At 54.6% G+C, this 26498-nt stretch overlaps 3 long non-coding RNA genes across 5 annotated transcripts; 2 read left to right on the top strand and 1 right to left on the bottom strand.

The window, feature by feature from the left end:
• Positions 1-3550: 3550 nt before the first annotated feature.
• On the top strand, positions 3551-5502 carry LOC135408330 (uncharacterized). 2 transcript variants are annotated; one of them, XR_010427508.1, is made up of 3 exons: positions 3551-4410; positions 4939-5064; positions 5386-5502. It is a non-coding gene; the product is annotated as an uncharacterized LOC135408330 (long non-coding RNA). The 2 variants fall into 2 exon arrangements; XR_010427507.1 differs by having other exon boundaries at positions 3552-4410; positions 4953-5064; positions 5386-5501.
• Positions 5503-7769: 2267 nt separating this feature from the next.
• LOC135408329 (uncharacterized) lies at positions 7770-21608 on the top strand. Of its 2 annotated transcripts, XR_010427506.1 has the most exons (6): positions 7770-7954; positions 8276-8409; positions 13035-13185; positions 14912-15034; positions 21209-21329; positions 21405-21608. It is a non-coding gene; the product is annotated as an uncharacterized LOC135408329 (long non-coding RNA). The 2 variants fall into 2 exon arrangements; XR_010427505.1 differs by lacking the exons at positions 14912-15034; positions 21209-21329; positions 21405-21608 and having other exon boundaries at positions 7772-7954; positions 13035-13220.
• On the bottom strand, positions 20346-22314 carry LOC135408331 (uncharacterized). The gene is made up of 2 exons (XR_010427509.1): positions 22187-22314; positions 20346-21331 (listed from the first exon to the last, which is right to left on the bottom strand). It is a non-coding gene; the product is annotated as an uncharacterized LOC135408331 (long non-coding RNA).
• Between the last annotated feature and the right edge of the window lie 4184 nt (positions 22315-26498).

A 26498-nucleotide genomic window follows, 5' to 3' on the forward strand; every position in this document is an offset into this window, starting at 1 on the left:
GCTGCAGTCCCGGCCGTGCCCACCGGGGTCACCGCTCTCCCGTGCCAAGGCACAGCCCCGGCTCCCCCGGCCCGAGCGGGACCGTGTCCCGTTCCCTGGGGGGGTCCCAGCCCCAATCCCACCTCGGTCCTCCCGCCGCGGGGCCCCCACTCCGCCTGCCGGGCGAGAGGCGGCACCGGCCAGGACCCGCAGCGGGCACGGGCGGGACCCGGCAACGAGCCCCGGGAACAAACCCCCGAGCACGGACCCCCGGGAACGAGCCCCTGGACTTAAGAGTAAGGGGTTTGAAATCCTCAAAAGCTCAGTGATGACAGAACAGTGTCACTGCCTTTATCAGCTCATCTCTAAATTCGACATGGCACAAGAAGCTGTGCAGAAATACCCATCTCAACAAAGATCTCCCAGAGCAGTTCGAATCCAAGGGTGCTTCACTTCAGCTGTGCACAAGCACCACTCCTGCTCACCTCCGTGCTGTGTTTGACAGAGTCTGACATAACATTCCTTTGGGGAACCTGCTGGTTCCTGCTCACGAGGAGGCTGATACATCAGACTTACTGCCTGAGGTACAAAACACTCTCCAGAGTAATCACCCCAACAACTGTATCAGATAGAAACACATCCTTAGAAATAACAATTGCGATGCCAAGGTTTCATGTTTTAAACTCTCTGTCTCTCCCTCCAGAGTTCTCCTGGGAATGTAGGGATGGTGTTTAAGAGCATCCTAAGGAGAACTGACAGTCACTGTTCCACACTTTCCAGGATAGCAACACTGCCAAACTGAGCTTGTAACATAGACCCTCTCAGGATAATTTGTAGATCTCATTAAATGCTAATTCTTCATGAGAAGAATCAGGACAGAGAGGCTGATTTAACACCTAGAGGGATTCATGGGCTACAATGAGGACACTGACCACAAGCCTGGTGCTCCTGAAAAGAGCAGGTATTGACCTGACAAGTGCCTCAGATCGATCTGTGACAAGAAGTGGGAGGTGGAGTTGGTACCAGAGTCGCTGTCCCTTCACACACAGTTAGTCACTGGCCTGCAGAAAAGAAGGGGGTTCCTGCCTGCTGCTCTGCCCTGTCACTGCCCCGTTCCCTGGGAAAGTGCAGCTCTTGTCACTGCAGTGTAAAGGTGGGGAAAAGGCAGCGAGAGAAAGGCAGCCCAGCTTGGGGGGTGACCCTCCCTTCCTTCAGCTGCTGGGAAACGTGGCCGGGGTCCCTCAGAGGCACTCCAGCTGAGGAGCTGCACCACTGCCAGAGGGACTTGGCAGTGACGGGGCAAGGGCAGCTCCTAAAATGCCCAGCTGGAGGAACGAGCCGCCCAGGCCTCCGCACCAAGCCCTGTGCAGGGCACTTGGGCTGCTGGGGAATGGCCCAGCAGGGAGGTTCTGTTCTGCTCCTGCCAGCCCAGCTGTTGCTGCCAACCGCATAGGAGGGGAGGTATTTTGTCAGGACAGTCGCTCATGGAACGGGTTGCGTGGGGAGGTTGTTGTATCCCCATCCGTGGAATGTTTCAAAACATGACTGGATCCCTCCCTGAGCAGCCCGGTGCGATCCCATTGGTGACTGTGGCCTGAGCAGGAGGTCAGACTTAGAGACCTTGAACTGTCTCTTCTGACCCAGATTCCTCTCCAGTCCTGCAGCAGTTCTGGCTTCTTACAGTCCACGAGACCTGTTGGTTCCACAGTCTGCAGAGAAGCTCCTTTGCCCAGCAGGTAGTCCTAGAATGCCCAGCCATCCATGGCAGAGATTCCCAGAGCTGCCACGTGCCCCAGCTGTCCCTGAGCCCCAGCTTTGGCCTCGGCACTGAAACGCTGCCAGGACCTGTCCCTGCTGTGCAGGTCCGTGGGGCTGCAGGACACGGTGTCACACAGCACACACGGCCACTGGGTCCTGCCAGCTCCTCCAGCCTGTGCTTCCTGATTGCCGGGGATTTTAGGGGCCACCTGTCTCCAGGGATGGGCAGGGAAACAGAGATTTCCTGTGACTGGGAGCAACACAGGGCCTTGCCAAGGCAAGCAAATCGCCTGGGCTTCAGGTGCCCGTGTGCAATTCCATCTCCAGGCTGTCTCCCCCAGCAGCAGGTTCCTGTCCCCAGTTCCCGATCTCCCTCAGCTGAGCGGGCGGGGCGGGGCCGCAGGGCCAGGCGGGCTGGGATTGGGCGGCGGCGCTCGAGCGCTGATTGGGCAGCGCTGGCGGCCCGCGGTATAAAGGGCCGGCGGGGCGGGTGCGGTCGGTTGTGTGTGAGGGCTGAGGGCGCGGCCCCGCTGCTGCCCGGGCTGCGGAGGGGAGAGCGCCTTGGCCGCTGGGTTATGGACCGGGGGAGCCGGGGGGCGTTTAGGGGCGCCTTGTGCTGGGCAGCGGGGCCGGGTAAGGTCCTTCCCTGCCGGGTGACCCCGGGGGAGCCGTGGCAGGGCTGCGGGGCTGGTTGTCTGAAAAAGGTGGAAGCTCTGTTGGCCTCTGTTGACACCTGCACCAAAGGAGATGCAAATTTTCCCCCTCTTGGTTGCAGGCTTCACAAAGCTTCACAAGCTTCCATTCCCAGGAAAGGAAGTTTTAGATTCCAACTCCCCTTTATGCTAAAGGTTTCCTTGTTCTCTCAGCAGGATGTCGAGTGCCACCGTGTCCCTGAGGTTCCCCTTTCTGCTGTTGGGAGAGCACGAGGTGGATGGAGAGGATCCCCAGCCATCTGCAGGCACAAGGGACTCGCACAACTGCAATTTTTCTCCAGGTCTCTTAAGGGGGACTTTCAGGGTACCATGGGTAATGTGCCAGCTCCCCTGCTGGAGGTTTTGTCTTCTGCTATATTTGAACATAAAGAGTAAAACTAAAGTCAGGTGTGTTCTGGAGTATGTTACACTCGTGCAAAGCTCCTTCCCTCTGTTTATTTTCTGTTCTGGAAAGCACAGTCTGGGGTTCCTGGGCACTCCCTATTAAATGATTCCATGAAAATAATTTTGTACTGAAAGGGGAAAGGAGCTGTCTGTGGGAGGTCAGATGTCACTGATAAAAACTTTATTTTTTCACTCAGTAAGCTTTTAAAATATCTCACAGTGTGTAGGAATGCCTGGCTTCTAAAACTCACCGAGTCTTAGAAGTTTCTTTGAAGAGCTGTTTTCAGGCAGCAAAATTGGCCCTGCAGGACGGACTCTGTGCCTGCTCTCCCGTGGCTCCAAGGGATCTCTGGCCCTTCACGCCGGCACCGAGATTTTCTCGGGAAGGGCCTCAGATCCCCGGACCAGTCTGGGACACAGGCAAGATCCCCCTGCATTTTAGGAGCAAATTGGACCCCCTGGAGGGACAGTGCTGTTGGTGCCCCCCGGGTTGGGGCACCCCGAGGACTCCAGCGCGCACCGAAAGGATTATTCGGGGAGATCCTCGGGGTGCCCGGCCCTGGGGAGCTCAAAGCAAGGTCCCTGCAATGGATTCAGGCATTCCTGAGAGTATCCCAGGGGTAGCTGTCCCTGCTAGACATGGAGCTCTCTAATGGGCTGTAATTGGGTGATAAAAGTGGTGCTACAAGTGCCAAAGCAGTGTGGGATTGGGATTAATAAATGAGCAGTGATGGTGCAATTGGCTGTTTTCTCTTGAATATAATGGTAAGAGCTGCAGGAGTGCCAGGTGTGTGTTCCAGTCCCCAGCATTTGGTTTGCACATGTCCTGGTCAGACACAGGTCCAACTTCCTCAGTCCTTAACCCAATAGAGGGAGAATTAAGGACTGGCAGTGTTAAGGTGACTGGTGTGACAGGGGTGAAACTGGGAAAACATTGGGGAATTCCTCAGTTTCCCTATTTGGCAAACTCACCCAAACCTGTGCTAGGAAGAGATGGACTGGAAAAGTTGAGGCAGAAATGAAATGGAAAACTGGGGATATTGTAACTGTAATTGCTGAAACTAAATGTGTCAAAGCAGCAGCTCTTGTTGTGCAGGGAATAACTCCTGTCAGCAGCAAGGTCCCGACTGAAGTGGCAGCTGCAGTTGTTCCTGTGGTGTGGGCCAGTGGAACTGCAGGAGAGTGGGAGAGGGCAGAACCTGTAGGTGTTACCCCTAATGTGGGATCTCTCCTGGTAAGGCAAACCCAGTACCCTTTAAAATCAGAATGCCAGCTTGGATTGGTTGCAGTAACAGCTAAATTGGCTCATCCTGGTTTGCTTGTAGGACGTGAATGCCAGAACCTGCCAAGAAACCAATGTCCAAGATGATTGATGAGTGCAGGACCTGAGAGAACCACCTTGAATGACAACCTTAGGTTTAAAAGATGGCTGTTGCTTTTGAAGGAGAAAATCTGGAAAGCAGGAAGGAAGAAAAGCAGCCCCCTGACTCCTCCCTGAGCCCCAGACAGCCCATGAACTGCCTTCCTGGGAATGGTGGGACGGGGTGGACTCTGGATTGCTCCCTCTGGATGTGTGGTAAGACTTTTATACCAGCTTTTAAGAACAGCCTGTAAGCATTTGCTGCCTTGGCTAGATGGTGCAAGGGCAGCCTTTAAGCAGCTGAAGCATTCCCTGAGGAGAGCTCTGGGTCTGCCATATGTGTCAGAACTGTTGGAAGCATCTTTGGTGGGGAGGGCAAACAAAGGCCAAGGTGTGCAGTGACCCCCTGAGAAGGGACTTTGAGTTAATGGCATCCCTGCAAGTGAACTTTGTGGGCTGTTCCCCCTGTAGGGCAGGTGATAGTCCCAGCTACAGTGATGGGAAAAATGGTTAAAAGAGAGCCCAAAAACCTGTAAATCCTCCAGGAGGCTTTTGGCAAAGAGATTTTCCTGAATTCCCCCTGCAAGAAGGACAGTGATAGCTTTTGAGTGCTGGTAGATCCTTTTAATAGATAGCCTTGAGTGTGTCCTTGTTGCACCAGTAGGCCTTGTCAAAGTCCCCATATTCCAGGAGATATGCCTATTGAAGTTTAAAATGATCTTCCTAATCCTTTGTTGTCTTGAGGCTCTCCCCTGCAGGAACTGCAGGAACTCCTGGTGCCGCCTGGGCCGATGGATTGGACGCCCCAGCCCCTCCGTTCCTGCCCAGCCCCTGGGTCCGTGTCCAGTGGTGGCACTGCCAGCCCTGCAGGTGAAGTGGGAAGGGCCTTTCCAGGTCTTGTGGGTCACATTTCTAGCAGCTGAAGTTGGAGAAAAAGGACGTGGGGTCTATTATTCCTGAGTTAGGAAAGCTCCTTTGGATTGGTGAGCAGGAGAAAGTGGATCCTTCAGAGTTCCCATCCATGTTTGTGTTTCAGCCTGTGTTAGGATTCAGGGCTGTAGCTGTTGTTGTCACTGAGGAGTCAAACTCTGCTTTAAATCATGAGACACTGGCCTGATGGCCCAGTGTCAAGAAAAAAGGGGGAATGATATCTGAGTGTTGAGATGTAACAAGGGCTGATCTTTTTTGCAGTGGGATGTAGCCTGGAAAGTGCACAGAGCTGAGCCAAGGGATTGAAAGGGACCAAGCAAGGGAGGTGAAGAAAGAAGGGAAGTGAGGCATGAGCCAAGCAGCAGCAAGTTGCTGTGTAAGCAGGTGAGTTGTGTTGAGGTTCCTAAGGTAGGCACTGAGGACTTTGAGGGCTCCAGACAGAGCAGACCTGGGAAGGCCCTCAGTGAAGCCCCTTGGAAACCTTGTAAGGGTAGGTGTGTATGGTAATGAGTGTTGGAGAATGTCCTGACTGTGGAACAGGAATGCAGGGAAGGAAAATGAATCCTGTATTGCTGCCATATCAGCTGCAGTGGAGATACCTGTGTGTGCAATTTGGGAGCTGATTGCCAGGGCACCCGTGGGGCTGGGATCATGGCAGGGTGCTGTAAGCAAGGAATGCCTGGCTTCTAAAACTCACCAGCTGAGTGTTAGAGGCTTTTTTGAAGAGCTGATTTCAGGCAGCAAAATTGGCCCTGCAGGAGGGACTCTGTGCCTGCTCTCCCGTGGCTCCAAGGGATCTCTGGCCCTTCACGCCGGCACCGAGATTTTCTCGGGAAGGGCCTCAGATCCCCGGACCAGTCTGGGACACAGGCAAGATCCCCCTGCCTTTAGAAATGAGGCCTTCTTGTGGCTTCCTCCCCGTACCCATTGGTGGGTTCCAAAGAAGGCCTCTTGAAATGCCTTTTGGGCTGTCCATGGCAAGCTTGAGACCAAATTGGGCCCCTGGAGGGACAGTGCTGTTGGTGCCCCCGGGTAGGGGCACCCCGAGGACTCGAGCGCGCACCGAAAGGATTATTCGGGGAGATCCTCGGGGTGCCCGGCCCTGGGGAGCTCAAGGCAAGGTCCCTGCAATGGATTCAGGCATTGCTGAGAGTATCCCAGGGGTACCTGTCCCTGCTGGACATGGAGCTCTCTAATGGGCTGGAATTGGGTTCTAAAAGTGGTGCTCCAAGTCCAAAGGAAGTGTGGGATTGGGATTAATAAATGAGCAGTGATGGTCCAATTGGCTGTTTTCTCTGGAATGTAATGGTAAGAGCTGCAGGAGTGCCAGGTGTGTGTTCCAGTCCCCAGCATTTGGTTTGCACATGTCCTGGTCAGACACAGGTGCAACTTCCTCAGCCCTTAACCCAATAGAGGGAGAATTAAGGACTGGCAGTGTTAAGGTGATTGGTGTGACAGGGGTTAAACTGGGAAAACATTGGGGAATTCCTCAGTTTGTCTATTGCCCAAACTCACCCAAACTTGTGCTAGGAAGAGATGGACTGGAAAAGTTGAGGCAGAAATGAAATGGAAAACTGGGGCTATTGAAACTGTAATTGCTGAAACTAAATGCATCCAAGCAGCAGCTCTTGTTGTGCAGGGAATAACTCCTGTCAGCAGCAAGGTCCCGACTGAAGTGGCAGCTGCAGTTGTTCCTGTGGTGTGGGCCAGTGGAACTGCAGGAGAGTGGAAGAGGGCAGAACCTGTAGGTATTACCCCTAATGTGGGATCTCTCCTGGTAAGGCAAACCCAGTATCCTTTAAAATCAGAATGGCAGCTTGGATTGGTTGCAGTAACAGCTAAATTTGCTCATCCTGGTTTGCTTGTAGGATGTGAATGCAAGAACCTGCCAAGAAAACCAATGTCCAAGATGATTGATGAGTGCAGGACCTGAGAGAACCCCCTTCAATGACAACCTGAAGCAGTTTCCAGTGTTGGATTTAAAAGATGGCCTTTGCTGCATCTACTTGAGCAAGGAAAGCCAAGAAACCTTTGCTTTGGCAGGAGAAAACCTGGAAAGCAGGAAGGAAGAAAAGAAGCCCCCTGACTCCTCCTGAGCCCCAGACAGCCCATGAACTGCCTTGCTGGGAATGGTAGGACAGGATGGACTCTGGATTGCTCCCTCTGGATGTGTGGTAAGACTGTTCTGCCAACTTTTCCAACAGCCTGTAAGCATTTGCTGCCTTGGCTAGATGGTGCAAGGGCAACCTTTAAGCAGCTGAAGCATTCCCTGAGGAGAGCTCTGGGTCTGCCAGATGTGTCAGAACTGTTGGAAGCATCTTTGGTGGGGAGGGCAAACAAAGGACAAGGTGTGCAGTGACCCCCCTGAGAAGGGACTTTGAGTTAATGGCATCCCTGCAAGTGAACTTTGTGGGCTGTTCTCCCTGTAGGGCAGGTGACAGTCCCAGCTACAGTGATGGGAGAAATGGTTAAAAGAGAGCCCAAAAAGCTGGAAATCCTCCTGGAAGCTCTTGGCAAACAGAGTTTTCTGAGTTCCCCCTGCAAGAAGGATAGTGACAGCTTTTGAGTGCTGGTAGATCCTTTGAATAGATAGCCTTGAGTGTGTCCTTGTTGTACCAGTAGGCTTTGTCAAACTCCCCATCTTCCCAGAGATATACATGTTGAAGTTTAAAATGATCCTTTTCCTAATCCTTTGTTGTCTTGAGGCTCTCCCCTCAGGAACTCCAGGAACTCCTGGTGCCGCCTGGGCCGATGGATTGGACGCCCCAGCCCCTCCGTTCCTGCCCAGCCACTGGGTCCGTGTCCAGTGGTGGCACTGCCAGCCCTGCAGGTGAAGTGGGAAGGGCCTTTCCAGGTCTTGTGGGTCACATTGATAGCAGCTGAAGTTGCAGAAAAAGGACCTGGGGTCTGTTATTGTTGAGTTCAGAAAGCTCCTTTGGATTGGTGAGCAGGAGAAAGTGGATCCTTCAGAGTTCCCATCCATGTTTGTGTCTCAGCCTGTGTTAGGATTCAGGGCTGTAGCTCTTGCTGTCACTGAGGAGTCAAACTCTGCTTTAAATCATGAGACACTGGCCTAATGGCCCAGTGTCAAGAAAGAAGGGAGAATGCTCTCTGAGTGTTGAGATGTAACAAGATCTGATCCTTTCTGCAGTGGGATGTAGCCTGGAAAGTGCACAGAGCTGAGCCAAGGGATTGAAAGGGACCAAGCAAGGGAGGTGAAGAAAGAAGGAAGAAGGAAAGTGAGGCATGAGCCAAGCAGCAGCAAGTTGCTGTGTAAGCAGGTGAGTTGTGTTGAGGTTCCTAAGGCAGGCACTGAGGACTTTGAGGGCTCCAGACAGAGCAGACCTGGGAAGGCCCTCGGTGAAGCCCCTTGGAAACCTTGTAAGGGTAGGTGTGTATGGTAATAAGTGTTGGAAAATGTCCTGACTGTGGAACAGGAATGCAGGGAAGGAAAATGAACCCTCCTGTAATGCTGACCCCTCCCATCAGCTGCAGGTGAGATACCTCTGTGTGCCCTTTGGGGTCTGATTGCCAGGACCCCTGTTGGGCTGGGATCATGGCAGGGTGTTGTAAGCAAGGAATGCCTGGCTTCTAAAACTCACCAGCTGAGTCTCAGAGGCTTCTTTGAAGAGCTGTTTTCAGGCAGCAAAATTGGCCCCCCAGGAGGGACTCTGTGCCTGCTCTCCCGTGGCTCCAAGGGATCTCTGGCCCTTCACGCCGGCACCGAGATTTTCTCGGGAAGGGCCTCAGATCCCCGGACCAGTCTGGGACACAGGCAAGATCCCCCTGCATTTTAGGACCAAATTGGGCCCCCTGGAGGGACAGTGCTGTTGGTGCCCCCCGGGTTGGGGCACCCCGAGGACTCCAGCGCGCACCGAAAGGATTATTCGGGGAGATCCTCGGGGTGCCCGGCCCTGGGGAGCTCAAGGCAAGGTCCCTGCAATGGATTCAGGCATTGCTGAGAGTAGACTGGACTGGGCAGAGAGGGAGCAGTTTGTCCTGTGGAGTTGGGATGGGTTAGTTCAGGATGCCTTGGGAGGCAGGGCTGGAGAGGCCCCTCTGTTGGCTGTAGTGGTGGAAGGTTGTAGCAGCAGGGATGGAGCCTTCGACCTCCTGCTCCCCCCGTGAGCCCCAACGGGACCGTGCCCTTGGCAATGGAGGGCCCCCCATTGCTGAGTCAGCGGTTCCGGGGCCAGGAGGGATGGGATCAGGATGCCGAGCTCCACCCAGGGCCAGGGCTGCCAATGTTCAACCATGGAGAGAACTGAAAGCAAAGTGAGATGGAGGCCAAGCTGCAGCACAAGAATGGGTGAGAAAAGACCCTGGTCCTCAGGTGGAGCTTTGAATTCCCTGGAAAAATGGATCCTGTCAGATGGTTCAGGCCCTCGTGGGTGCTGGAGCAGAGGCCTCTGTAATTTATGGTCACCCTAAAAAGTTGCAAGGACAGCAAGTTCTGAGTGCAGGATGAGGTGGGAAACAAAGTGCAGTGGTCCAGAGAAAAGCTGAGCTTAAAGTTGGTCCTGTGCCAGAGCAGCCTCATGCAGTGCTTGTTGCTGTCCCTGAGTGTCCCATTGCAGTGGATATTTCCAAGGGTGCCTTGTGCTGGGGAACACTGGGGGCAGTTCCCTTTCCCTGGGCAGGGCAGGCAGGGCACGTTTCCCCCCTCGAGGGTGGCTCCACAGTCCCACCCTGTGCCCTGGGAGCGTGGCAGAACACCTGGACCCACTGTCCTTGTCAGAGAGGGGACAAGGGATGGTTGGATGGGTGAGGGAATGGTTCAGGAAGTACAAGCACCATTAGAATGAGTAGTGCAGCACATGGAAAGGAAGGGGGGGAGTTAATCCAGACAAAATTCAAGCACCTGCCCAACCTGTGATATTTTTAGGATCTCAGAGGTGTTGTGGTCCCCCAGAAGTTTTGCCCAGGACTAGGCAGGAGACTTCAGGCTTGGTCACCCCCAGAGCAAGGTGGAAGCCCAGCAGTTTATTGGTTGGTTTGGCTTTTGGTGACAACAAGGTCCTCCTTTGGGACCAATCCTTGGCCTGGGCCATAAAGTCTAAGGGCAGAAGTGTGAGTTTGAGTGGGAAATGAGCAGCAGGGAGGGTTGGAAACAGCTCGGGGAGCAATTCAAGAGGCTCCAGACCTGTGGCCAATACGAGCTGCAGAGGGGGAACTGAAGGTTTCTGCCAGTGCTAATGATGCCAGTTGGAGCCTCTGGCAGAAGTAGGGTCGTGTAAGGGGGGTACTCCTGAATTAGATGATCAATGGAGCATAGAGGTGTGAGAAAGAAATCCTATTAGGATGTGAAACCAGCTGGAGTGTGGTACAATGTAACTTGATGGCACAAGCTAATTGTAAGGTCCATTGTGCTTTTCAGCAAGTCAGCCTGATATCCCCTGTTATGAGAGCTGAGTTCTTCCTTGGTTCTGCTACATCTTGCAAGGTAGGTACATCTACCCTTGAAACACCATGGCAGAGGTCATCCCTAGGGGTGAGAAAGATGATGGTGAGAGGAAGATGATGTGGGCAGGGGTGGCTGGCCCCTTGCCCTACAAGTAGGGCAGGCCCAGACTGTTGCCACCAGGCAATGATCAGGCGGGGTTTGGCTGCCATTCAGGCCTCCCCTTACACTGCGTCCTGGCCCTACGTGGTGTAATGTGGAGCTGATCAAATGGGCTGTCAGGACTGCTGAGCTGAGCGATCCTCATCCTGCCACCGAGCCTGTGTTGCTCCGCGGGGACGCCCGCTAAGGGATGGGCACCGACCAGCTGCTGCAGATCCTGACAGCCCTGCCTGGCTGGGGGGGTGGGCACAGGTTAGTGATAGGAGGCAATTGGGGAAAAAGGCTTTAAATATCCTTTAGTGTTCCTTTAATACCCTTTATTTAGTATTCATAATATTTTCCCTTTAATTTCCCCTTTTACTAACCAAATATTGTGTTAATAGTTATCCATAATATTGTGTTAAGATCCTTTTTGGTATCCCTTTAACTCCCTTTTTACTAGTTAATATTGTACTGTATTGAATGCTGTTCTTAGTATTTGTTTTAATGCCACACAATAAGGCAGTTCATTTGTATCCTTTTTTAACTTTTGATTCTCTTTGCTAAGTTTATTATTATTATTGTTCTCACTGCAATAAAGATATTTTGTGTGTTTGAATGCTTGTGGCACTTGTCTTTAATCTGGGCATGTATCCTAATGAACTGTTACAGGTAGGAATGAAGTGCCCTTAGGACTTGGGAATAGGAAGTTACTGGAAACCAGCCCAAGATAGACCCTGTTGGAGAAGCAGCTCTGAGTATGTTCTTGGGCTTTAGTGGGAACTTAACAAATGCTAAGAGGGCCTGAAATCCCCATAGGGCCTTGGGTAAAAAGCTCCTCCAGGATGCCCAGGCCAGGCCCTGCTCAGGAAGGCAGCCCCATGGAATGGAGATGGTGGATCCAAGCCAGAGCCAGAGCAGGGGTCGGGGCAGGAGCGAGGCCTCGGGAGGGAGTTGCCCCCGGCCCTGTGGTTGAAGCAACAAGTGTAGATCCCCTGGACAGTGAGCACAAATCACTGGGGAAATGGGGAAAAGCCCCAAAGCAAGTGCTGGGAGCAGAGAGGGAGCATGCATGGCTCACTGCTGGGTCAGCCAAATCAGTCAGTGGGAAGCACTTTTGGAAAGCAGGAGCTTTTAACCTGTGCCAGAGTCACGACGGGGGAGGCAAAAGTAGTCCATGTGCTGAGTGAGACACTGTACCTGTGGGAATGAAACAGGAAGAACTAGGGCAGTGTCAGGTTTGTAGGGATTTGGGGTCAGTTGGCAGTGGTTTGGCTACTTGGCTCCCAAGTGACACCCTCACGGAATTAGTGATTAAATGCAGACAAGGAAAATGGGAATATGTTCCTGTGAATAAATGTTAGTGAAGGGAATGATATTGCCATGTTGTAGCTTGATATCTTACAGAACCTGTGGATCCTGGCCATCCTCACAGCCCTTGTGGTCCCTCTGGGCGATGCTGTTGGCCCGGGCAGTTCCCTGGAAAAGGTGCCTGGGTCGGGTGCCTTGGTTTGATTTGGATGGAGATGGAAAAGCAGCTCCAAACCAGGACCCCAGGACAAGGTGACGTGGGAAGCAAGTGGCCCTTGCCCAGGGGTCAGTGTCCCTTTGTGCCCGGGGGGACTCTCTGGCAGGGCCGGGGTCTGTCGGGCTCATTGTGCGGGCGGCTGTTGGTGCCCTCAGTGGGATTGGATGGATGTGATTCCAGGGGCTGGGAGCACTGTTGCCATGCAGTGCTGTAGTTTCCCTTACGGTGCTGGGTCCGGGGGGTCTCCCTGGCATCGTTGTCCCCCTGTGTGAGCGGTGCCAGTCCCAGCCCCAGTGTCACAGCAGCAGGGCCGTCCCCTGGGCTGTGCCTGCTGGGCTGTTCTGGGAAGTGCTGCCAAAAGAGCAAAGGGATCAGCTGGGGCAGGGGATGGCACAGTTTGGCACCATCCTCCCGAGGCGAATATCGGTCCAACTGTTGGGTACCTGCTGCCTGTGTCCTGCAGCCCAACATCATCAGGATAATAGAATTCCTTTCCCCACTCTGATTCCAGTGCTCCCATCTTGCCCCTGGCAGTGAGGCTGGGGGGACACGGGACTGGGAGGAACAGGAGCTGGTATTGGATTTGTAGACAGTGGAGACATGGAATTGTTTGGTAACCAATGGCAAAGAGCTGGGCCAGGTGTATCCCGAGTGCTGAATTTAGGAGCACAAGGGATGCCCACTGTATTTACCCCCCACCCTTCACTCCAGAATGTGATGGGGAGTTTGGGCAGCTCTCTAATGGTTCCCCAAGCTGTAATTGTTGTGCACAGGGGAACAGCAGTAACTTATGAACTGGGCTGAGTGCACATGCCATGGTGTGTATGTTGTAATACAAAGAAATGAGGCACAGAAGGACTTAATGAGTACCAATGAACTGATCTGGAGGGCTGTATTCACATCCTGGATTGCAAAAATTAACTGGATTTTGTCTCCTGAATTTCTGCAGTGCACCAACTGATATCATGCTGGAAAAATAACACACTTCAATGTAAGTAAACCAGGGGTTTCTTTGGATGTAAGTGCAAATTATTGCCTTACAACTTTGAAATAAGACTTGACTTGATCACCAAATGCAAACAGTAATTGTAGGGGTCAATTAATGATTTTGGGCATCAGGTAGAACAAGTCCCTGCTCCCCACTGGTGGGACGTATTTACAAGATTCTCACCACCTGCTACAAAGTTTTTGAACACTTTAATCCATCCACTGATCACAGTAATTATACTGGTTTTATGAACAATATGCAGTTGTTGTCTCTGGGATGAACTAGAAGAAGTTGTTCAAAGGCTGCAGGTGCAGTGAGTGTGTGCTGGGCCAAGGCAGCCAAGGTGTGTGCAGCTGTTCCGTGCCCTCCACCCTTGGAGCTAAAATTCCACAGCCTTGAGCTGTTGGGTCCCAAATAATACTGGAGGGAGAGGCAGAAAATGCCACTGCTGCTGGGGCTGAACTGTCTGCAGTGACAGGGCAGGACTTGGCCCTGATGCCTGAGTGCATCTTTGGGATAGATCCCAACTGTCAGCCCCTGGCTCCATAACTTGAGAAGAGGGTGTTCCTGCCAGCCCAGCTGCTGTGTTGGTTGGTCCTGGGGGCACCTCTTGCCCTGGCCTGCTGTGAATGTGTTTGTGTTGCAGCTCAATAAAGTCCCTTTCAGTGGTGACTGTGTCATTTTTGTGTCAGTTCCTCTCCCCTCTTCCCCTGCCCCCGTGGCTGCATCACTGGCTTGTGCCTAAATGAACTCTTCCCCTGCAGCAGTTCCCTGCTGCTCTCAGACAGGGTGGAGCTGAGGCCCCTGAGCAAAGGGAAAAAGGATCCATCCAAGGCAGGCCCGTGCTCCCCCCCTGCCTTCCTCCAGCCTCCCGTGTTTCCAGTTCCCATCCCTGCTGGACACAGCCTGTTCCCAAACAACCCCTGTTCCTGTTCTCTCTCTGTGTTTTTGAGGGGCATTCCTGGGCTGCTGCCCCCCATTCTTTATAAATGAAGTGCCAAGAGCCCCAAGTGCAGAGAGGTCTGCAGGGAATCAGTACCCAGAGCTGCCTGTGCCTGCCTGTGTTCCTGCAGTTCTCCTTCCTGTTCTCCCTGGGCTGGAGAGACCTGCCTGCCCTGGGTTTAGTGGAGCAGAGGGATGGGATTACATTTGTGCAGAAGGTTTGTTCACAGACATGTTTTCTGACAGACAGTGCCATTTCCCTTTTGTCTTTCCCAAGTTTTTCCAAGTGCTGCCCAGCATGGGGATCCATGTGGTGGGACAGTGATTGGCAGCAGGAAGGGGAGCCTTGGCCTCACCTGCCCAGCTCAGGTGGGTGGCACAGAATGGGGGTGGGCTGGCAAGGCATGAACACATTTCTGAGTTCTGGAGTGCCTTGAATCCTTTCCCTGTCGGGTTTCTCTCCCTCATTTCCTGGGGTCCATCGTCCCAGGTGTCTCTTCCTTTGCCCAAAGTCCAATGGCAGAGGATTGACTGACTCCCAAGGGAGGTTTGGAATGAAAAGGGTTCTGTTCAAATGGGGCAAGGAATGCAGTAAGAAAGATGAGCCTCCTTTTAGTGCCTGAAGTAGAGAGGAATAAAAATGGTGGAAAAGGTCCCATTTTATTTGTTGTCCCCCCTGGATTTTTCATGGCTAAAACTCTCTAGTGAGCAATTGAAGAGAAGGGTGAAGGGCAGGAGCCTTTGACTTGCCCAGTGCCCTTAATTGCCTTGTTCTCCTCTCTTCCAGGCCAGGCCAAAGCCCTGATCCAGCCCAGCTCTGCCCAGTGCCCTGGGCTGGGAGCAGCCAAAGGCAAGAGGCTGCAGCCCCGCCGGCCGGGCTGGGGGCTCCTGGTGCTGCCCGTGGGGTGGGGTAAGTCAGAGGGACACGTTTCTCTCCTCCTGGTGTTGGCATTTGCTCCCTGGGCACTGGATGTGTAAGGAAGGACGGAGTAGCAGGGAAGGGCAGTGTTTCCAAACTGTCTGAATGTTGCCCCCAGGTTTGGGATGGAGCAGGGATGGGGGTGGTTGGGTTTGGCCTGGGCCGGTCAGGATCAGCCATAAAGGACCCACCAGAGCCCTGAACCCTCACTGGACATGTCCAGCCCCTCAAGTCATTAATTTTCAATAGAGGACAAAGTATTGGTACTTGCTTCTGATCTGTGGAGAATTTCCTTTGGAATGATCAATGCAAAGTATCTCTTTGGGTCTTTTGTTTGTTTGTTTGTTTGTAATTTCCTCTCTGGCTTCAATGAGTTTGGTGTGTTCCTATTAAGGAAGCAGCCTGTTTTTATCTTGAAATTTGGGGTGGTTTGGTTTGTTTAGGTTTTTTTCCCTCCACTGACTCGGGCCTTCCGTGCATAGTCCGTGTTGTCCCACAGGACTGTTCTGGTTCTGGGTCAGAGAGAGAGAAGGGAAGCGGCTTTTCCTCATCTGGAATGTTTCCAAGCAGAAGTGGGACATTGTCCTGCCCCTCCCCAAAGCACTGCAGGCACCTGGGAGTAGCTCAGGGCTGGCCCAGTTCTCTGAGACAGAACCATGGGGGAGAGGTTTAAGTATTAATCACATCTCTGGTGTCCCTTGGTTGCAAAGATTGGGTCCTACAGTCCCAGAGCGTTAAGGAAAACAAGGAACTTCTGTTCTTCCTGGCAAACCTTCTGTTATTGCTTGTGCAGTGTTTGGGTTCTGTTGTCTGAGTTCCTGTCCAGGATCTTTCCAAGAGAACCTGTTAGAAATGTAGAGGTAGGATTAGAATTTGGGTCTGTTGCCTCCCCAAGTGCCTCCAAGTCCTGATGGACTGGAGTGATGAGTGCTCTGAGCCCAGGGTATTTCTTGATATTGTGTGGCTTTCCCTCAGCTGTGGGTGAGGAATTGTGCAAGCAAGGCCTGTGTGCCCGTGGGTGTCTCCCGTGTGTGTCCGTGTGGCAGGGCTGGGACAAGGACTCGTGCAGGGACCCAGCTGGCACTGGAGCTGCTGCCATTCTGAGCCACTGCCAAGGGCTGGGGAGAGACCCTCTGGGAGGCTGTTGCCAGGATTCCATTGGGAGCTGGATCTCCCTCCAGCTGCAGCAGCCAGGGGAGGGTTCTTCCTTGTGCAGCCCAGTGGCTTCTGCTCAGGCTGGCCCAGAGTGGGGCTGGGGCAGGTTCTCCAGGGAACTGGAGCCAGCCCTGAACGGGGCTCTGGAGAGCAGGAGCTGCAGGGACTGAGGTTTGCAAAGCTGGGCTGAAGTTTGTCAAAGCAGCAGAACATTCTCATTCCTGTGGGTTTGTGGAGTTGGTGCCCAGGAGAACTGGGTCAGACTGGGCTTTGTGGTCTGAGAGCTGCCCCCCTAAATTTGGCAGGCTGTGTGTGCTGGCAATGAAGTGCTATCCCAGAGGCTGATGGTTTCTGTCTCCAGGGATGCCCAGGACACTGCTAATGCCCAGGGATCTGCTCTGGGTCCAGGTTGTCTGTGCTGGAGGGCCCTGGTGGCTGCAGTCCCTGAGCCCGCAGAGACAGAGAGAGCCCCGGCCCGAGTGGCCTTTGGCCCCTTGTCCTGAATTTGGGGTGAGCCTGCGAGCGTGTGGAGGGTGAGAATGAGGGCTGTGCTTCCAATTCATCATCCCTGGGAAGATCCTGTTGTTCCAGAGCGCTGGGGACAGTTTGGGCTTGGCAGCTTCAGAGCTGGATTGGAGCAGTCCCTGAAAAGAATCAGGAGAGTGGAGGTTTGTCCCAGTGGTGCTTTCACTCTCCACTGGACAGGCTGGGCTTTGTGTTTGAGGTTGTCCTGTATTTGCTCTGCAGATAATGTGCCCTTCCTAATTCAGCCCAGCAGATCCCAAGGGCTCTGACAGGAATATTTGTTCTTTCCTTCCCTTTGGGATAACTTCATCTCCAAACTGCCATGAGCAATTCCTTAATTTCTCCTGGAGAAAACCAAGTGTCAGGGGCAGTTTGCCAAGGAGGCCAGAAGTGTCTTTGGAGCAGAGAGTGCTGCCAGCTGCGTGTGCCTGTCCCCAGCCTGGCACTGCCCACAGGGACACACGGGGCACTGACCATGAGAGGGAACAAAACCACTGCCTGCCAGAGGGTTTGTCCTGGGCCAGTCAGGCCTGGGGCAGGAATTGGACTGGGCAACTCCATCAGCTGCTCTTCCCTCCCCCACAAAGCCCCATCCCCTGGGCATTAATGACGTGCCCTGTGCCCAGCGCTCCCTGTTCACCCAACTGAAACCAGAGCAAGGCTTGCTTTGCTTGGAACAACTTAATGTAACTTTAAACCAAAATAAATCACTTTTTTCTTCTTTTTTTTTCTTTTAGATGCTGGAATTGCCTCTCTGGCTGTGTGCTGAGCTCTGGCTGCAGGGGACTGTCAGGCCTTGGTGGCTGTGAGTTCCTGTTCTTCTCCCTGGGAAACTGGAAAGAGTTATTCATTAGATTGCAGAAATGTTTTCTGAAGCCTGTCCCCTTCTTTGTGCCTTTTGCTGACAGATCTTCTCTTTCTGCCTTTGCATGTAGAGCTGTTCCCTGATGTCCATTCACTGGCCTGAATTCCTTGCAGCTCCCAGCTGGGGAAACCTGGGAGAACATGGCAGGGACAGAGGTGACATTTGTAGCTGCCAACTTGGGGTAATTTCGAGGAGACCCAGCAACTGTTTGTGTAGGAAAAGGTGAGGTGCTGCAGAGGGGAGGGAGGTGGCATTTTGGAGGGGTCCCACTGAGGGGGGAGTGGAGTGCCTGGGGCTGGAGTGTGAGTTATTAAACAGGGAAGAAGGGAAGGATGCTTGGGAGGGAAACACTCAGGGAATGTGTAGGGATGGAATGGAAATTTGGGGCGTCAGGAAGAGCAAATGGGTGATGTAGAGGAAGGGACATGTTGGGGGTAAGACTTGATGTCATCTGTAGAGGGCAGAATGACCATTTGGAGGTAAAGTGAGGCAGTCAGTGGTGGGCAGGGAGGGAAATTTCTGTTGGTAAAATCAGAGGTGATGTGGAGCAGAGAGAATGCACATCATGATGGACACTGAGGCAGTCAGGGGTGGGCAGGAAAGGAAACCTTTGGGGTTAAAACTTGAGGGAACGTTCAGGGCAGAGACTGAATATTTTGAAGTATAAATGAGGTACTCAGTGGTGGACAGCTGGGGAGTGTTTTAGGGTAAACTTGGTGTAGTCCACAGGGTAGAGAATGAACATGTATTTGTACAGAGGAGTTGACCTACCCCTACATGTGGGTAGGTAAGGAGAATTTTGGGAGTAAAATCTGGGCAATCTGTAGCAGAGTGAATGAATATCTTGGGGTAAAGTGAGGCAGTCAGTGTTGGGCAGGTAGAGAAAATTTGTGTTTGTCAAATTTGAGGTCACGTGGAGCAGAGAATGTACATCCTGAGATAAACTGGGGTAATCAGTTGTGGACATATGGGGAAAATTGGGAGGGAAATATCTGAGGTAATCTGCATGGTAGAGAATGAATATTGAGAGATGAACATGAGGTACTCAGTGGTGGACTTGTAGGGAAAATTGTGGGGGTCAAATCTGTGGCAATGTGCAGCAGAGAGAAGGAACATTTTGGAATAAAGTGAGGCAGTCAGTAGGGGAGAGGCAGAGAAATTTCTGAGGGTGAAACTTGAGCAAATGTGCAGGGCAGAGAATGAATATTTGGAGGTCCAAAAGAGGCAATCAGGAGTGTGCAGTAGGGAAGACTCTGGGGAGAGAATGACTCTTTTGTGTTCAAAAAGAGGTAATCAGGAGTGGGCTGGAAGGGGAAAGTTTGGGGGTTAAAAAGGAGGTTTATTCTCTGCAGGGCAGGGAATGAACACACTGAGGTAACCTGAGGTGATGAGTGGTGAGAGACACAGACAATTGTGGGTGTTAAAGTTCAGGTGATCTGCTGGGAAGAGAAGGAACCTGTTGAGGCACTGGGTGGCAGACAGGTGGGGAGAGGTTTGAGATAAGCCTGAGGTGTGTGTGGGGTGCAGAATGACCCTCTGTAGGTACAAAGGAGCTGGTCAGATGTGGACAGGTAAGGCAGATGTTGGGAGTAAAATGTGGGGCAATCTGTCCCAGAGAGAATGAATCTTTTGGGGTAAGGTGAGGCAGTCAGCAGTGGGCAGGGAGGGAAATCTTTGTTTGTCAAACCTGAGGTAATGTGCAGCAGAGAGAATGCACCTCCTGGGGTAAACTGGGGCAAACAGTAGTGGACAGGTGAGGAGGTTTTGGGGGAAACTTTGAGGTCATCTGTGTGGCAGAGGATGAATGTTTGGAGGTAAAAATGAGGTAATAAGTAATTTGCAAGCAGGGAAAACTGTGAGGGTAAGTGTGGATGTCACCTAGGGGAGAAAATGAGGCTTTTGAGGTCCAGTGAGGCAGTCAGTGGTGGGCAGGGAGGGAAAATTTGTGTTTGTAAAATCAGAGGTCATGTGGAGGAGAGAGAATGCACCTCCTGGGGTAAACTGGGGTAAACCTTGCAGACCTGCAGGGAAAATGTGGGGGGTAAAACTTGTGGGAATCTGCAGGGCAGAGAGTGAATCTTCTGAGGTGAAAATGAGTTCCTGGGTGGTGGAGAGGTGGGGAAAGTGTTGAGAGTAAACTGGAGGTGGTCTGCTGGGTAGAGAATGAACATCTTGAGGTAGAAGTGAGTTGCTGAGATGTGGAGAGGTCAGGAAAATGCAGTGGGTCCAGAGTGAGGTCACCTGCAGCAGAGAGGATGTACCTCCTGATGGACACTGAGGCAGTCAGGGGTGGGCAGGAGGGGAAACCTTTGGGGGTAAAACTTGAGGGAATGTCCAGGGCAGAGAATGAATATTTTGAAGGATAAATGAGGTACTCAGTGAGGTGTTCATTGGATTGCAGAAATGTTTTTTGAAACCTGTCCCCTTCTTTGTGCCTTTTACTGACAGACCTTCTCTTTCTGCCTTTGAATTTACAGCCTCCTTGTAACTCCCAGCCGGGAAAACCTGGGATAACTGAGGAGGGACAGAGATGAAGGTTTTATCTGCAAACTTGGGGTAATTTCTGCAGGATACAGCAACTGTTTGTGTGGGAAAGTGTGTTTAACCACATTGGCCCAAGTTGTGTTTGCACCAGCTGGGGCCAGAGGTGCCAAGCAATCCAAAGCAAACCCTGCTCAGCCTCCAAATCCCAGGGGAAGTTCTCCAAGCTGTTCATTGAGGGACTAAAGATACATTGAAATGGAACCAAGACACTACTAAGTTTCCTGGGAATCCCAGTATTGCTGTCCTAGAATTTTTAACAGCTTTTTAAGCTTTTTATGACAATAATGGCTTTCTTCCTTTGATTGAATCCTGCGGTAGGATTTGGGGTTTCTTTGGATTCTGAATCCCTCCCAGGAGCCCTGACACTGGTCAGGAGCTGGCAGGACAAACAGAGTCAGAGCTCCTGGCAGGCACAGGGGCTTTCCCCCAGAGTGGATCCAACTGCTGCCCCCCACCCTGGCCAGGCGGGATCTGCTTTGGCTCCCGGCTTCTGCCAGTGACAGAATGTGTTCCCTTGATTGGAATGAGGATCCCGTAGCTTCATCTCCTGGACGTTCCCTGGGCAGCTGATCCACTCTGCCCCGTGTCCTGCTCTCAGTTCCTGCCCAGCCAGAGCCAACTGTACCAAGGGCACGAGCACTCCCAGCCTGGATAGGGAATGGGGGACTGGCTTGTGCACAATTCACCTAGAAAGTCAAACGAGGGGATTGTTGGAGTATCTGGCTCCTTAGGGAACCTGCTGGGAGTAGAGAAGCACAACCCCAAACCTCCAGCTGTGGGTGGAGTCGTGGAACGTAAACCAGCACAAACTCATCCCCCAAAATGGACCGTGGAAGAGCAGGACCAAATAAGGGTCAGTGTCCCTGTGGAAAGGCAAAAGGAATTGGTTGGGACTTTGATTGTCCCCTAGGGAGATGGAGGTTGCTGGGATGCAGAGAATGCCCTCCCTCAGGCTGCCAAGATCTCTCAGCGCAGCGGCTTTGGCCGACAGGGCAGCAAAAAGATTGTTCTCTGCGGGGGGCCCAGGTTTGGGTGCCGGTCTCAGCTTTGCAGGTTTGGATGAATTCTACCTACAGCCCGCAATTCCATGCCGAATTCCTGCTGCAACAGCCTCCCAGTGCCTCCTGGAGCCCGGATCTTCCCCCGCAGAGCTGCCACTTTAACGCCAGGTTTGCCAGGAAGCAGCCACGGTTCCAGGTCTGCTCAGCGGGATCGGGACAAGGACAGGTTCATTTTCCACAGACTTTGCTGTTTATAACCCTCCTCCCCCAGCCCCGCCGGTGTCCCTGGGGGGACTTGAGCGAGTTCCTTGGAATTCGGCCGATTCTCCGCCCCGGGCCGGGCTCCAGGGGATGTGTTGGCCCAGGAGAAGGCGGGGGCCGGACGCGCTCCCGGCCCGGGGCGAGGCAGCCCCTGAGCACGGGCGAGGACGTCTCTCCGGGCCGGGAAGCCGCTGTCCCTTCGGAGCCTCGGGAGCGACCCCGGGGAATTCTTTTCCCCGAGGAAAGGGATGCACAGCCCTGCTTTCAGAGCACCTCCGGCTGGAAGGGCAGGGATTTTGGGGCGGGCGGGACACACGTGGGGGGCGCGGGGGGAGCTCTGGGAGGTGGGCCCTGGGAATGGCTGCCCGCGCTGCTCTGCAGCCCCGCCGTGCCGACACTGCCGAGTGCCAGCTGGATTCTTTGGGTCCTTTGGGGCTGGCGCTGGGGCGTGTCCAGGGTGAGGCATCTCAGGGGGCCCGTTCAGAGCAGCGCCCGGCTGAGGAGCCGCGGGCAGCCCTTTCCCCCGTGCCCCACCGCACGGGGGCTGTAGGGCACAGCTCCAGGGCACAGCTCCTCCATCCCCTGGCAATAGGAAGCCCAAGCAGGGCTGGGTCGCTGTCTGTCGCTCCGGCCTCCTCCCGGCCCGCGTTCCCTGCCCAGCTGGACTGCCCAGGGAGCCCCGAGAACGTTCCTGGCGGGAAGCGGGAGCCGCCGAGGGCTCCGTCCAACTCCGGGCCCGAAAAGCGGCCCCGACCTGAGCCCCCCCCGGCATTTTGGGTTCCGAAGGCTCACCTGGAGGAGACGCTCCCCCGCAGGCGGGACCAGGCGGCGACACTCGACCAAACGCCTTTGCCTCGGAGCGAGGGATCCCTCCGGACTCGTTTGGCTCCTTTATCCCTGGAAATGAGCTCGGATGCCGCACGAGCCCTTTGCAGCCGTTGGGTGAAGCCCGGACGGGGGCCGGAAAACCTCCCTGAGCAGGGCAGCGATGAATTGGTGCCCGTCCCCAGCCGGGCACAGCCCAGCCGGCCGCGCTCCCTCCGGCCCGTGGCTGCGAAGGGCTCCTGCAGAGATTGAATAAAAGCTCATTTCCTGACTGTATTTGCCCGCCGTCTTGCCCCTCTTTTGACTCGCGCAGCACCATCCGGTTGGAGCATTTCTTGGTTTCCTCCCCTGTAGCCGTTTCCCCTCCCAGGCAGGGCCTTCCCGTCTGCAAATCAAGAGGAAATGTTTCAACGGGATTTTGAAAACCAGAGGGTTTGCCCCGGGAGGGTGCGAGTTGCCGAGAAAGCGGGGCAGAGGAAGGAGAGCCTCAGGTCTCACCTGGCTGGTGTCAGATGAGCCGCACCTTCTGGATGGCAGGGCAAAGAACTGCTGTCGGTAATTGCCGAAGTTCCGCAGGCAGAGCTGGGAGCAGCCTGTGCCCGAGCCGCGGCACGGTCAGTGCCAGCTCCTGGGGCCGCCTGAGGACAGACACAGGGACACGGGGGACAGACGGGCAGCTCTGCTCGGGGTCCCGGAGCACGGGAGGGAACGGGGAAAGGGCTGCCGCCGTTCTTCCCTCCCCGGCAGGCCCCCAGCTCCCCGCGGCCGGAGCGGGCCCGTGCCGGAGCCCCGGCGGGCCCCAGAGCCCTCGTTCCCGGGGGGCCTGGGGGTGGGAACCTCCTGGGGCCGCGTTTAAGGGGGAGACGGGCGATGTTCGCCCCGGGAGCGGGCTGCGGGACTGGCCTCGGGCCGGTGCCCGGCGGGGAGCTCGATCCCGAGGAGGGGTGCCGCCCACCCCTCCTCGGGGGTCCCGGGGCCGGCCCGGCGTGTCCCCGCGCCCCGGCCGGTCCCAGCCCCGGCTCCACGTCTACACGACGAACGCGCCGCCGTTCTCCCCCGACCGGGCCCCGGCAGAGCCCCGGCCCGAGCGGCCCCCGCCGCGCTCGGCCCCAGCGCCCGGCCCGGAGCGGCTCTTCTCGCCCGCGTTGCCGGGGCACAGGCGGCGAGGCCGGGCTGGGATGAGCCCGGCACCGATCCTGGTCCCCGTCCGGATGCCGAGCCCCATCCCAGCCCCAAACCAACCTCGCTCCTCCGGTCGCGGTCCCGGTCCTGGCCCCGATCCTTGTCCCGGTCCTCCTGCCGAGCTCCATCGCCACCCTCGGTCCTCCGGCGCGCCGATCGCTCCCGCAGCATCCCGGTCCGAGGTTCCTCCACAAACTCGCGACGAGCGCGGCTCTGCCGGCTTTAAACGGCGCGGCCGGGGCGGGGCCGGGGCGGGGCCGGGGCGGAGCGGGGCCCGCACAGGTGTGCGAGGCGGGGCCCGTCCAGGTGCGCGGGGCGGGGACGGGCAGGGGGCGGGTCGGGGCGGGGGTATTTAAGCGCCGGAACTCGCCCCCGCGGCCGTTTGCTCGGGCAGTGCGCGGGGAGGCAGCAGCGCCGCGGGAGCCTCTCGCTGCCGCGGCCCTCTTTCTTTGCTTTTGTTTTTGTCTTTCTTTTGCTTTTCCCCCTTTTTTTCGTCCCCTCCCTTCCTCCCCACCCTCCACCCGCTCCCCGCACGCCGCCTCTCCCCGGCCGCTGTCGCTGCCCTCCCGCACAGCCCGGCCCCCCCCCCCTGCCCCCGGCCCCCCCTGCCTGCCCCTGCTCCCCCCTCGCTGCTCCGCTGCACAGCCCGACCTGCCCGCACCCCCGCTCCGTCCTTGCCCCCCCGCCCGTCCCGTCCGTCCCCCTGTCCCCCGGGCCGTGTCCCCGCAGCCGCGGGCTTGGGGGCGCCGCTTTAATAAAGCCGCGAGGGCCGGAGCCGGCGCCCCCCCCTGGATCCCCCTTTCCACGGGGCCGGGCCCGCTCGGCGGGTCCCCCCTGCAGTTCACAAGCACCGCCCGACACCGCCGGGGCTCCGGCCCGTCCCGACATCACACGGGGGGCTCCGCGGGCGGGGGGACGAGGGGGGTGGCGGGGGGGGCAGGGGATGAGGGTCCCCTCCGGAGGAGGGGGCTCGGGGGGGACGAGGGGGAGGCGGGGGGGGGCAGGGGATGAGGGTCCCCTCCGGAGGAGGGGGCTCGGGGAGGTGGGCGGGGGCAGGGGGGGGCTCGGGGAGGGGGGAGGAGGAGGGGCCAGGGGAGGGGGGGCAGGGGGATCCCCTCCGGAGGAGTGGGGTCCTCGGGTGGGAGGGGTCAGAGGGGGGGAATTCCTCCCACTGATCCCTCCCACCCCGGGACTCCGTCCCTCGGGGGGCGATCGGGGGCGGGGCCCCCTCCGGAGAAGGGGGTCCCGGGGTGGGAGGGGGGGAGTTTTCCCCCTGTCGGGCCCCTCCCACCCCGGGACTCCCCGCCCTGAGGGGTGGCCTGGGGACCCCCTCCAGGGCAGTGGGGTCCCGCGGTGGGAGGGGGTCAGAGGGGGGAACTCCTCCCACTGATCCCTCCCACCCCGGGACTCCTCCCCCGGGGGGCGGTCGGGGGCGGGGCCCCCTCCGGGAAAGGGGGGTCCCGGGGTGGGAGGGGAGGAGGGGCGAGTTCCCCCCTCTGGCCCCTCCCACCTCGGGACTCCCCGCCCCGGGGGGCGGTCGGGGGGACCCCCGTCCGGGGGAGTGGGGTCCTGCGGTGGGAGGGGTCAGAGCGGGGAGATCCGCCCCGCGATTCCTCCCATCCCGGGACCCCCTGCCCGGGGGGGAACGGGGGGCGAAGGGGGGGGGGGGGGGGGGGAAGGAGAAGGGGGGGAGTAGTGGCGGAGGGGGGGGTGGGAGGCAAGGCGAGGGGGGACGGGGGGGGACGGGGGGGAAGGGGGGGGAAGGGGGGGGACGGGGGGGGAAGGGGGGGGACGGGGGGGGAAGGGGGGGGGACGGGGGGGGAAGGGGGGGGTAGGGGGGGGTAGGGGGGGGAAGGGGGGGGTAGGGGGGGGAAGGGGGGGGGTAGGGGGGGGGTAGGGGGGGGAACAGGGGGGTAGGGGGGGGAAGGGGGGATTAGATTCTTAAAGATTCTTAATGATTTTATTTTATCTTTGTATATATATAGTATATATTATGTAATGTATAAGAATTATCTTCATACAGTATGTCGCTATGACTTTAGTTTATTAACTTATTCTACCTACTGTTGTAGAAACAATCTTTTTTGCTTATTAATTTTAAAGTATTAGAGCATTTTATTAGTATTTTTTGAATAAGCGTTAATTAATAATTAATCGCTAAAAGCTATTGTGTGTTTAATTGGTTGTATAATATAATTACAATATTTATTTGTTTTATTCAGAATATTTTTTCATATGTAGTATAAGATCGCGTGTACTCGTATCGGGACGAAAGGGTAAAAATTGTTATTATTAGTAATTAACGTGCTGTAAATATTAATTTTTAACTATTACTAGATTTAAAAGTTTTACTTTTCAATTGCATTTTACGTTTAAGCAGTTAACAACTAAGAATTAATCTAATAGGTTTAATACAAGATGTTATCATATAATAAATTTTTTACTGTTAAGGGATATGCTTTCATAAAGTCATGGATATTGGTTTTTATACTTATAATGATTATAAAGTTTTCTAAACGGTAAGTGTAATATATATATATACTATGTACGAGCATATATGTTAAACGACTCTTTCCACCCCTTCCCCTACCTTTCCCTTTCATATATTTCCATTATATATGTAACATATATAAGACATAAAATATTAAATCTAAAAAAAGGTATTCGCGAGTAAAGCACTTAAATATTGTAACTATATTATACAACCAATTAAACACACAATAGCTTATAGCGATTAATTATTAATCAACGCTACTTAAAAAAGAACTAAAAAAATGCTCGAATACTTTAAAAGTAATAAGCAAAAAAGATTGCTTCTACAACAGTAGGTAGAATAAGTTGATAAAGTAAAGTTATTGCGACATACTGTATGAAGATAATTCTTATGCATCACATTATAAATACTATATATATACAAAGAAAAAATAGAATCATTAAGAATCTTTAAACAACAGTAGGTAGAATAAGTTAATAAACTAAAGTTATTGTGACATACTGTATGAAGATAATTCTTATACATTACATAATATATACTATATATATACAAAGATAAAATAAAATCATTAAGAATCTTTAAGAATCTAATCCCCCCTTCCCA

Source organism: Pseudopipra pipra, unplaced genomic scaffold, assembly GCF_036250125.1.
Source record: "Pseudopipra pipra isolate bDixPip1 unplaced genomic scaffold, bDixPip1.hap1 HAP1_SCAFFOLD_337, whole genome shotgun sequence".
NCBI lineage: Eukaryota > Metazoa > Chordata > Aves > Passeriformes > Pipridae > Pseudopipra > Pseudopipra pipra.